Source organism: Aedes albopictus, chromosome 3 (assembly GCF_035046485.1).
Source record: "Aedes albopictus strain Foshan chromosome 3, AalbF5, whole genome shotgun sequence".
NCBI lineage: Eukaryota > Metazoa > Arthropoda > Insecta > Diptera > Culicidae > Aedes > Aedes albopictus.
In genome coordinates this window covers 192597744-192609815 of record NC_085138.1, presented here as the reverse complement: position 1 = coordinate 192609815, position 12072 = coordinate 192597744, and the positions used below count along the sequence as shown (strand labels likewise).

At 36.1% G+C, this 12072-nt stretch overlaps 1 protein-coding gene across 1 annotated transcript in view; it reads left to right on the top strand.

The window, feature by feature from the left end:
• LOC115261461 (protein eva-1) overlaps positions 1-12072 on the top strand; it is a 553839-nt gene that overhangs the window by 516614 nt on the left and 25153 nt on the right. The window lies entirely within an intron of this gene.

Below are 12072 nucleotides of genomic sequence, written 5' to 3'. Positions count from 1 at the left end.
AAAGCATAGTGTGAAACTGTAACCCTTCTAGGATGTCTTCGATTTTCGACGTTGCAACTTCGACGAGCTGAATCGCGCTATTTCTTCTGTAGATTGGATTGAACAATTCCGCGGCAAAGACACCGACGATACGGTATGTACTTTTTATGACGTCCTGTATGCAATTCTTGATCAGCATGTTCCACGCCGACGACGTCGACACCATTCTTTCAAACATCCATGGTGGACAGCGGAGCTACAACACCTTCGCAATGTTGTACGCAAATCGCGGAAGCGGTACTTTCGTGCGCGAACCGTTGAAAATCGCAACAATTTAAGCATCATTGAAGCTCGATATGAGGAATGCCAAACGGCTGCGTTCAGGAGCTACGTTGCCCGCGTGGAATCGTCAGCGAAGCAGAATCCCTCTACCTTTTGGTCGTTCATACGAAATCGTAAACAGTCGCCCCGTCTTCCTGCCGAGATGACGTTCAAAGAAGTCAGCGCTAATTCGCCCATCGACGTTGCAAATCTGTTTGCCGATTTCTTTGAAAGCGTACATAGGGTCTGGGACCATTTGGGCAGGAGCACCTATTTTGGGCACTTGCTGCTATAACTCAGTCAATTTTGAACCGATTGACTTGATTTTTGCAACACGATCAGAAAGGCGCAGTATCTAGCTATGTTCAAAATTTCAAGTCAATCGGTTTGAAATTGACTGAGTTATAGCAGCAAGTGCCCAAAATAGGTGCTCCTGCCCAAATGGTCCCAGACCCTAATTCAAGCTCTCCAGCTTTCTCCCCTGCCAACCTCAGAAACTGTCCAACTTTTGATCTGAACCTCTTGCCTTTTGACATCGCACAGCATGACGTAACTTCCGCTTTGGAAAATCTTGACGTAAACAAGGGACCTGGAACTGACAATCTTCCTCCGTTATTCCTGAGAGAATGCGCCGAATCTCTACAAGCACCGTTGACAATAATCTTCAATAAATCGCTTCGCACCAGCACTTTTCCGGAGCTTTGGAAAACCGCTTCAGTTACTCCGATCTTCAAAGCAGGCGCCAGTCACGCCGTTGAGAACTATCGTGGGGTTTCGATTCTATGCTGCCTCGCCAAAGTCTTCGAGGGATTGGTTCACAATATTCTGTATGCTGCATCCGAACCACTGATATCAGAATTCCAGCACGGATTCGTAAAGAAGCGGTCGACCACTACGAACCTCATGGCATTCACCAGCTTTCTCTCGTCGGAACTTGAAAAACGATACCAGGTAGATGCCATATATTTTGACTTTTCCAAAGCGTTTGACAAAGTACCGCATGATCTTGCAATTGCAAAGCTCAAACACTTAGGGTTTCCTAGCTGGATAGCCGAATGGCTGCGATCATATCTGACGCAGCGAAAAGCGTTCGTCAACATCAATGGTACTCACTCTCGCACATATTCCATCGCATCTGGTGTGCCTCAGGGTAGCGTTCTGGGACCATTGATTTTCATTTTGTTTATAAATGACCTATGTTACCGACTTAAATCGCAAAAATTGCTCTACGCTGACGATTTAAAAATCTATAGGATCGTAACGTCTATGCTAGACTGCTGCGCACTCCAGGATGATGTTAACGAGCTGAACTTGTGGTGCACGGAAAATGGCATGGAATTAAATGTAAAAAAATGCAAGTCTGTTGTATTCTCACGCCGACAATCACGCATTGGATTCGACTATTTCGTCGGATCGGAGCTTTTGGAACGAGTTGACTCAATCCGTGATCTTGGAGTTATTATCGATAATAAGCTTCGGTTTGATGAACACATCTGCGTTACTACTGCGAAGGCGTTTGCAGCCCTAGGATTTGTTCGACGAAATACCAGATTCTTCAAGGACATCTATGCTCTCAAATCATTGTATTGTGCATTAGTTCGCAGCATCCTTGAATATGCAGTGTGCGTATGGTCCCCGCATCATGCAACGCAGATCATTCGGATAGAAAGGGTCCAGCGAAGCTTTATCCGTTACGCGCTTCGTTTATTGCCTTGGTCGAATCCTGCTTGCTTGCCAGAGTATGCAGCCCGATGCAGACTCATCGCTCTGGAAACACTTGCTTCCCGTCGCGATAACTTGCGGAGGCTTTTCATATATGATTTGTTAATCGGAAATTTAGACTGCTCATCGCTGCTGCAAAATATTTCGTTCTATGCACCACAGCGCCAGTTGCGAGAACGAAGTTTGATTTTTGTTCCCCGTCACCGTACTGCCTATGGATTCAATAACGCATTACCCGAGCAGAAGAGAAAAACAACAGCATAACAAAATGCGTTATTTTGGCAAAATAACTGCATAACGGAATTAGTAATTTTCATGTTATTAACATAACATATTGAGTTATAAACTTGGCTGTCATAAGCGGCAAAATAACAAGTCACATAACAAAAATTTGTTCCTGAAAAATCAATTTAATAACATGTTTTGTTAGTGGCAATAACAACTTAATAACAGTGAATTTGGGAAATATTTCAATAACAAATTTTGATATTAAAGAGTTATTGATAACATTTCGAAAGCAAAATTAGGGTAAAAACTAACTTTTTTTACTCATTTTTGGGTAATTATTTTAAGTGTGTTATTCTATTTTTAGAAAATAACAGGTCACATAAAAAAATGTCGAATTCATTATAAAACTTACAAACATGGACGGGATTTGAACCTCCAATCCTGCTATCGTAAATTTTCAGTCGCCTTTACCAATGAGGCTATCACAGCACTTGCAGTGAGGGGCGATAGAAGCTTTACTGGTTCTACGTATTGCCAGTTTCCCCATTCCCCCATTTCATGTTTGCCAGTCGCAGGACAAAAATAGACAGAGATTTGAATGCAAGATCAAACAATGAACCTCTCTCTCTTACCAACAGCGCTATCGCGGTGCGCAGACATGTGCACTGTAACACTAATAACAGTGGTGGCGTTCGCATGGCCCGTCGTCGGCTGTTTCGGAACAAAGAGAACGACGAAAAAGTTGCTAGTCGACTATTTATGATTGAGCTTCGTCATGGGGTGCATTTTGGCGGTGACAAAGATTCTTTCCAGACGGAGATGATTTTTTTTTAATTTTTTGTTTTTTTCGCGTTGTGAGAACGGCGATTATACATGTACCTACGTGAGCGAAGGTAAAAGGTAATTATATCATATGCCGATATGATTACTTCTGCAGATGCTGTTTAGTTTTATTCTGTTTTAGATTATTTTTAGTAATGAAAAAAGATATTTATGACATAATGTCAAACAATATATGATCGAAAAATAATAGATCGAAAGAAAAAAGTTATAATAGACAAATGCAATCATCAATTGAGCAGAATTGTCTGTATAGTTGACATAAATTAGAATTATTTAGTAGGTACCATATTTGCTATCTCCACTCTCACTAACATTCATTACTTCGTAATACATAGTCTGTTCGGTACTTTTTGACGTTATAATTAAAGGTTAGAATAGCAGTACTGTTAAAATGACATATAAATTCAACTAAGTTTACTCAATTTTGAGATACAAAAAAACTCATTTGCAGATGTATCACTTTTTGAAGGTAAAATTTTACTTAACCTATAAGAATTGGGAATCATAGAAAAGTGATAGGAATTTGGCACCGTAACGGGACTGGGATATTGAAAGAAGGAAATTAACACAAAGATAAACATATCAATAGCTATGATGCTATATTATCCAAAACTCAAATTATAGCAATGAATAAAATAAAAAATACGGAAGAGTCTGATGAAATTTCTAGAAGTTGCAATGCCTTTATTTTTTACTTCATAATATGAAACAGCAGACAATAAAATAAAGAAGGTAAACTATGTAATGGTTATATCTGCGATGAATTTTCTCCGATTTTGACAATATTGATCTCATGTGATCCAGATTTATTTTTTCCATCAACAACAAATCCGACTGAACCGATCTGGTCATCGTGAGTTAAGAAAAAACCCGAATTGCCATACACGTGGAATTTTCCATAGACCAGCTGCAATTGGCTTCTTTAGTGGTGTTGAGATAATTCCATTTTCACAATCTACATGCCAAACTGAGCCGACATCCACATTTTCATGAACTTTGGTGCCCGGGAACCTATTTAAAAATCGATTTAAAGTTTGTATGGGAGCGATTTGTCGAATCACCCCTCGTCGCATTTCGTACTGGGCGGAGCTGTCAAGCAGTTGCCCAGCTGTCAAAAGGTGATTTAAAAAAATCTTTTTGTAATTGAATTTAGGTATCAAAATAAAGTTTTAAAAATATGAAAAAAATCATACTGGCTTAAAAAAAGGTACTCTTTCGAATAAAATCAAAAAATCAATATATTATTCTTAATTTGAAAACCCAATTGGTGATTGGTACAAATTAAGTACCTTACCAAGAAAAAAATGTTAAATTTAAATTTATACGTTCAATATGTAGTCCGTCCAAAGTCTTACACCGTACATCAAACCGTTTTTAATTAGATTTTGTTTTAGATTTTATAGAGGCAGTTTAAAATCTTCTCCTGTGTGGTAGGGATAGGATTTTTCAAAACACCAACGTTCTTCTTCTTCTTCTTCTTCATGCACCATCAAATCACCAATAGCATATCTGCCCAGCCTAGGCCCAAAGTCAAAGTAATCATTACGAAGCATAAATGTCAATTTCTTGATTTTGCTTTGGCTGACCAAGCCAAGGTTGACCGTAGCATTTTCATAATTCAAATCTCAATTTGTTCATCGAGCACATGTTCTGTTGTGCTGCACGTGGATGTCAAAGCGTTTTCAACAGTGTAATTACGAAGCATGTTTCACGAGAGACCATATCTTTTCAATACGCTAACTCCACAACAACGCCGATATTACTGCGCCACTTGGGCAGTGGCTGGTATTTTGGGTACTTTTCAGCTACAACTCAGTCAATTTCAGAAATTTAGCAAAACCTCGCGCCGCCCAGCAGGGACTTTGTTTTGTACACATTACAGCACCTCCATGTCACGTAATATACCACACCTCTTATCAAATGTGATACCGTAAGCGTATCATACTTTGCGCACCTAGGGCCTAACTTTGCGCACTTTTCAAAAAATCGTTAAAAAGTTTTTCTGGTGCATTATGCAAACTTTTTCCCACGGAATACTAGCTAATGATATGGGGCATGCACTTTGTCTCAGTTTGGATGTAATGATAAATGGAAGAAGAAGACAAATTGATGAGTGAATATGCAGTTGCTTTCCCTAAAATGCTGTAAATAACATTGTAGAATGACGTAGGTTTTGTTTCAAAATTTGTGTTAGTTTAGATAGCAATATCATAAAGTATTTGTGCACTCTCAATAATACAATAATAACCAAACTTGTTCCACAACAGAATGTAATATTGAAATGTTATTTAAGGGCTGCATACCAATTGCTTGGTCATAACAAAATAAGATTGTCCAACAAAACATGTTATGGAAACGTAATGCCTTGATAATTTAATAATAACAAAACAAGAAATAAAAACAGGTTTTGTGATTTCGTAGTTATTAATTTGATATTCCCCTCTGCTCGGGTATCTACATGTTTTCGTTTGTTCAATAGTGTGAGTGATCTGTTCGATTTCAATGTTTCAAAAAATGTGTTTAAAAATAGAATTAAGATTTTAGCATAAGACAGTCTGTGGAATTAACTTTTAATTCGAGACGGTGAAATAAATAAATAAATAAATGTTAGGATTTTCGCGCCACGATAGCGTAGTGCACGTTCAGCGTGCTAGTATGCGTCATATTGACCCCAACATCTTACTAGGGTTAAACGCGATTATCTCGAAATTGCGTTTTTTAAGTGCCGTTACGGCGATCAGTGATCACGATATCATAAAAACTAGCCGATTTGCACACTTTTTTTTTGGTTTTTAAATCTCTTAAAAAATCCCCGATAATAAGGGTATACGGTATACCGAATTGTTTCGCCATTTACACCTCGAAACGAAATTCCGTGGAATACCACGGAGTTCTAGGCAAAATTTAGTATTTCAAATTTCGTTTCGCTTCGTCAATTTCCAAAAATTTTGACTCTAAAAATACCTTCTGACGAAATAAAATGGAATTCTGCGAAATTGCTTAAAAATTTCGAAAACGAATGTATAGTACACGTGTCTATCGTTTGAAAATTTTGCACATCTAAAGTTACCAAAAATATCTCGAGTATACTCTTTGACTTGGACCTACCATCAAAGCAATGTTATTACTGAACAAAAGGTGACCCAAACCAAATTGCCCCACGGAAAACAGTGCATAGCTTTTGATTGGTATGCATCAAAATAACTGATTTCTTAATCAGCAACAGTATATTATGTGTAGATGATGTCATACAGATTTCATCTTAATCGGTTAAGTATTGGCGGAGGTATCTCCGACGCGAAAATATTAGATTTTTGGAATCTTGTACACTCATCCTGAAAATAGTTTAGGCTATAACTTTACAGTTATTGTCTGAAAATTTGACTTTATGTTTTCACCAAAATAAATATTGAGTGATGAAATTTTCATCGAAATCGGTTGAGTAGGGGTAGGCGGGGCAATATGGACACCCGGGGCAGAATGGACACTCTCAATATTTTGAAATATACGAACTTGCTTGAACTTTTAATGAATGGAGAATATAGTCCATTTGTCTAAAACGTAGTTTCAGTAAAGAAACATTGGAAATTAAAATTATACTTGATTTAACACGAAAAGGACGCACCTCCGTTTTTTGTGCATGGAAATTATAATTTTCACACCTTCTAAAATAAGATTTAGTGATTAATTTATTGCAGGTCGATTAAAACCTGATATTTCTAGAACACATGCAAGTAGTTTTGCAGTATCTACATGCTTAACATGTTTATATTTTCTTCTTTATTAGGGGCTGTCCATAAACCACGTGGTCATTTTTTTTGGGACTTCTCAACCCCCCCGCGTGGTCATTTGTCCATACAAATTTTTTTTTTCGTCCATACAAAATGGTCATTGGCCGAACCCCCCCTTATGACCACGTGGTTTATGGACAGCCCCTTATATCAAAAAACAAGTTTGGAAATATCTTCTGCTGCCGGGGCAAAATGGACACTCACTTTTTTGAAAGAAGTGGCAAAGGAAAAATATAACCTAAATCACAAACCAATTCAATTCTTCGATTTCAGTATATTTTCGGTTAAATGTTCACTATAGTAGACATAGGGTGAAACAAATTGGTCAAAAAACGACAGAAGTGGAAAATAGTTGCTCAAGGCACAGCTGTACATGCCGACAAAAACGAAGCTTTATCCAAAACAGCCTGAATTTGAATTAACTGAACAAAAATGAACTACTTCGGCGTATTATTCATCCATAATAGTTGTTTTGTAATGAAATGACTTTATGGGTGTAAATAATGTACGAAATTCGTAAAAGTCTCATGGTGTCCATATTGCACCATGGGGGTGTCTATTCTGCCCCGTATGCTTGAAGACAAACATGTTTCAAAACATTTTTTAAAGTGGATAAATCATTTTTCTTCGTGAGCATTCTTATGCAATAGATGCTAAATAGACTTTAAAGGATATATGTATCAAAAAACTAAACTTTTTTGACATCTTGCCAGGTAAAGTTGGCGAAAACCTTAGGGTGTCCATATTGCCCCGCCAACCCCTACTAATTTTTTTATCATATAAAACTTAAACCGCTTCAGAGTAAATTTTAGGCACTTCTTAACAATCTTGTACCGACTTTTCGAACCCTCCCAGCAGAATACCCTCTTCAAATGAGTGTAATCAGTTTCGTACCTTTTAACAATTTTAAGGTCCGTTTGCACTATTTCGACTATGAAACTGTCAATACTACTACTATTCTCAATAAAATCGGACAGTGTTAATTTAACATAATATCATGTTTTCAATCAAATTTTAAACCATTTTGGTTTAACACTGCCAAAGTTAGATAGCTTTGAATGCCACAATACAAAAAAACATGTTTGCTTATTTTGACTTTTGGCTACATATACGACCACAACTTTTTGTCCGTTTGACCAAATCGAATGAAATCTGCAAAAAAAATCATTGTTAACGGTTCAGTATTTCTGATTTTTATTCTTTGATTCTACAAGATTCCCAAAATCTAATTTTCTCGCGTCAGTAATATCTCTATCAATCATAAACCGATGCTGATGGAATTTTGATAGAATCATCTACACATAATAAACATTTGCTGGTCAAATTAGCCATTTTAATGCATGCAATCAACAATAACACCCTATTTTCCGTGGTGCAATTTGATGTGGGACACCATTTAGCTATGCTTTAAATGAGGGACACTAATTGAAATGATTGTTAACAATTGTTTGTAAATCTTTTTGAAAGTCTTGAAGCTTTCCCAAGAAATATCTTTGGGAAAATGTGTTTGCAAAACCCAAAAGAAATCGTTGAAGATACATTCTATCAAAATTCGACTGCAAAAGAAGTATTTAAAAAAAAAACTTAAACCGCTTCAGAGTAAATTTTAGGCACTTCTTAACAATCTTGTACCGACTTTTCGAACCCTCCCAGCAGAATACCCTCTTCAAATGAGTGTAATCAGTTTCGTACCTTTTAACAATTTTAAGGTCCGTTTGCACTATTTCGACTATGAAACTGTCAATACTACTACTATTCTCAATAAAATCGGACAGTGTTAATTTAACATAATATCATGTTTTCAATCAAATTTTAAACCATTTTGGTTTAACACTGCCAAAGTTAGATAGCTTTGAATGCCACAATACAAAAAAACATGTTTGCTTATTTTGACTTTTGGCTACATATACGACCACAACTTTTTGTCCGTTTGACCAAATCGAATGAAATCTGCAAAAAAAATCATTGTTAACGGTTCAGTATTTCTGATTTTTATTCTTTGATTCTACAAGATTCCCAAAATCTAATTTTCTCGCGTCAGTAATATCTCTATCAATCATAAACCGATGCTGATGGAATTTTGATAGAATCATCTACACATAATAAACATTTGCTGGTCAAATTAGCCATTTTAATGCATGCAATCAACAATAACACCCTATTTTCCGTGGTGCAATTTGATGTGGGACACCATTTAGCTATGCTTTAAATGAGGGACACTAATTGAAATGATTGTTAACAATTGTTTGTAAATCTTTTTGAAAGTCTTGAAGCTTTCCCAAGAAATATCTTTGGGAAAATGTGTTTGCAAAACCCAAAAGAAATCGTTGAAGATACATTCTATCAAAATTCGACTGCAAAAGAAGTATTTAAAATAAATGTTGGTCACTTAAGGGAAAGTCTTCAGTATACCAATACGTGTGGTCAATTAATGATTTTTCAACCAACTCAACATAGGGGGATTAGGGGCATAATGGACACCCGGGGCGAAATGGACACCCTTGCTTTTGCCGAAACCGTTGACTTTTATGTAAAACTTTTAATGCATAGGTGTAAAGAAACAAGGCATTGTTCTATTTCTCAAAAGTACCATTTATATTCCAGCAAAATAATCAAAATATCATTGAAATTGAAGTATGTTTTTCATATGGTGGATTTCTTATAATTTTGAAGCAGCAGCTAATAAGTTATTACGAGTGTTTGAGTGTGTCCACCATAAAAATAAGTGAATTGTTAGCTTATCTACATGTATACGAAGATTTGGTTGAAGTATTTCATTTTTGATCAAAAAATACTCAAAATAGCAGTTTTAATGTTGTAGTCGCTTCGGGGCGAAATGAACACTGGCAATTACGAATGGATGTACGCGCGTTGCATACTGTTAGGCGTTTCAGAGAGTGTGGAAAAAATCAATCCGATTATTTTAGCTTAAAATTTATTTAATTAACTTGGATGTGATGTAAACTCGTCTAAGATAGAGTATTATATCTGTGGTATTGATTTTTTTTTTTTTTATTTTATTTTTTTTTTTTTGGTATAAAACGTTTATTTGGTCGAATTTGCTTATTAAAAATTATTCACATAATTGGTTAAACATCGACTTCTAAATGGAAACTTAATTCATCTACATCTACCCTGCCATTACAATTTACAATGAAGGTTATGTAAACTCGTCTAAGATGGAGTATTATATCTGTGGTATTGATCTCCGTAGGAAAATTACTTAACTGGTCGATATTCTCAATGATACAGCATGAAATATGCAGGGGTGTCCATTATGCCCCGATGGGTGTCCATTTTGCCCCGTACCTTTCCTGCCAGCCCCAAAAAAACACACGGTTTACAATTCATTATTTCTTCACAATAATGACATTCTACCTGTTGTAAATGATTGAAACACGTAGGAAACAAGTTAAAGTTGTAAGCCAACTGATAATATGTTAAGTTTTTGTCTGTTATACAGGCCTAACATAGTCATTTGCTTAGAGTGTCAATTATGCCCCTAATCCCCCTACATATGTTATGATGGATAAATTCTTATTGAAATTCCGAAAAAATCGTATACCGGTATGGTCCACTGCACGAATTTATGGTGGCCTGCTTACTCTCACAGAAAATTTGACGTTTGAACCGTGCTGACACCTCTCAAACGTCAAATCTCGTGCCAATAAAAATTCGTGTAGTAATCCATACCGAAGACTTTTCCCTTAAGTCATTTTCGAGTGTCTACTTCATCTGTAGTAATCTGTCGTATATGAAAGAGACGAGCTTGGTGGTCTAGTGGCTACCGCTTCTGATTCATATGCAGAAAGTCCTGGGTTCAATCCCTGGCTCGTACCTTTCCTCCTACTTTGTATCTTTCTATCTACTTTCTCTCTCACTCTCTCTCCTACATATACATCTCATGTATATTCGTATGTTCGTAGCGATCGCTAGAACCAGAAACGGATTGAAAAAAAGCCGTTTCCCTTACTTCCAACTTTCATCATAGCACAGTTTCAATCTATCATATATCGCCTTTAAGTTATGCAACCAAGCGAACTGTGCCGCTTCACAGTAATATTGAAACAATCTATCGCCTGGCACCCTTGCACCAATGCATGAACCATGTGCCTTGTTTTGTTAGTTTCAATAACAACTCAATAACAGTGAAATTGGAAAATATTTTAATAACAAATTTTCATATTAATTAGTTATTCATAGTAAATTATGATACTTATTATATAAAATGTTTCCTTTTGTCTCACAAACCCACCAATAACATGATTAACAATACTTTGAATGATCGAAAAAAACCATATTCATTTTTAAATTCATTCAAAGAAAATGTAAAAGAAAAATCTTCCAGATCCGAGAGTTCTTCTACGGAATCATTCACAGATTTTCAAAGACTCCACTAGAGATTCCTCCAGAATTATGAACAGAATTCCTTCAAGGATTTCTTCAGAATTTCCCGTGATAATTTGTCCCGAATTTAAGATTTCTCTGAAAATTTCTTTAAGAATTTCACCAGGAGTTTTTTTTTTTCGAGGAATTCTCGTGAAGTTTTCGAAAGATTTTGCCAAGAATTCTAATAATTGCTCAGAAGAATTACTTTTGGAATTTCTAGGAAGATTGCGCAAGGAGTTCTTTTGAAGACTTCTCCTGGGTATCGAAGGGTTTCTCCAGAACTTCCAAGTGTTTTTCCGAATATTATTTATGGAATTTTCAGAGGATTCATTCATAAATTTCCTTCCTAACTGAGTACAAAAATTAAACAAAACAAAAGGCTGTTACTTTGATTTCGAAACTTGATACTGTTGTGCTATTATGGATAAATTGATCAATAGTACAACAATAACAAAACTTATATTTCAACAAAATATGTTATTTAAATGTAATTGAGTGAATGTATATCACAAGCTTGATTATAACAAAATGAGATTGTCCAACAAAATTTGTTATGGAAAATCCATGCCTTGATAATTATACAGGGTGTTAGGTTTCTGAGTGCAAACTTTTTAAAGGGTGTTAGAGGACTGTAAATGGAGAAAAAAATTGTTCTACGGATATGGTCAAATCATATCCGTTACGTAGTTATTGAACTTCCCATGTTTTTGACTCTTATTGCCTTAACTGGCTATAACTTGAAAATGGTCAAACTTATCGAAGTTTTTTGACCCTTATTCGAAAGATTATTGAATTTTCT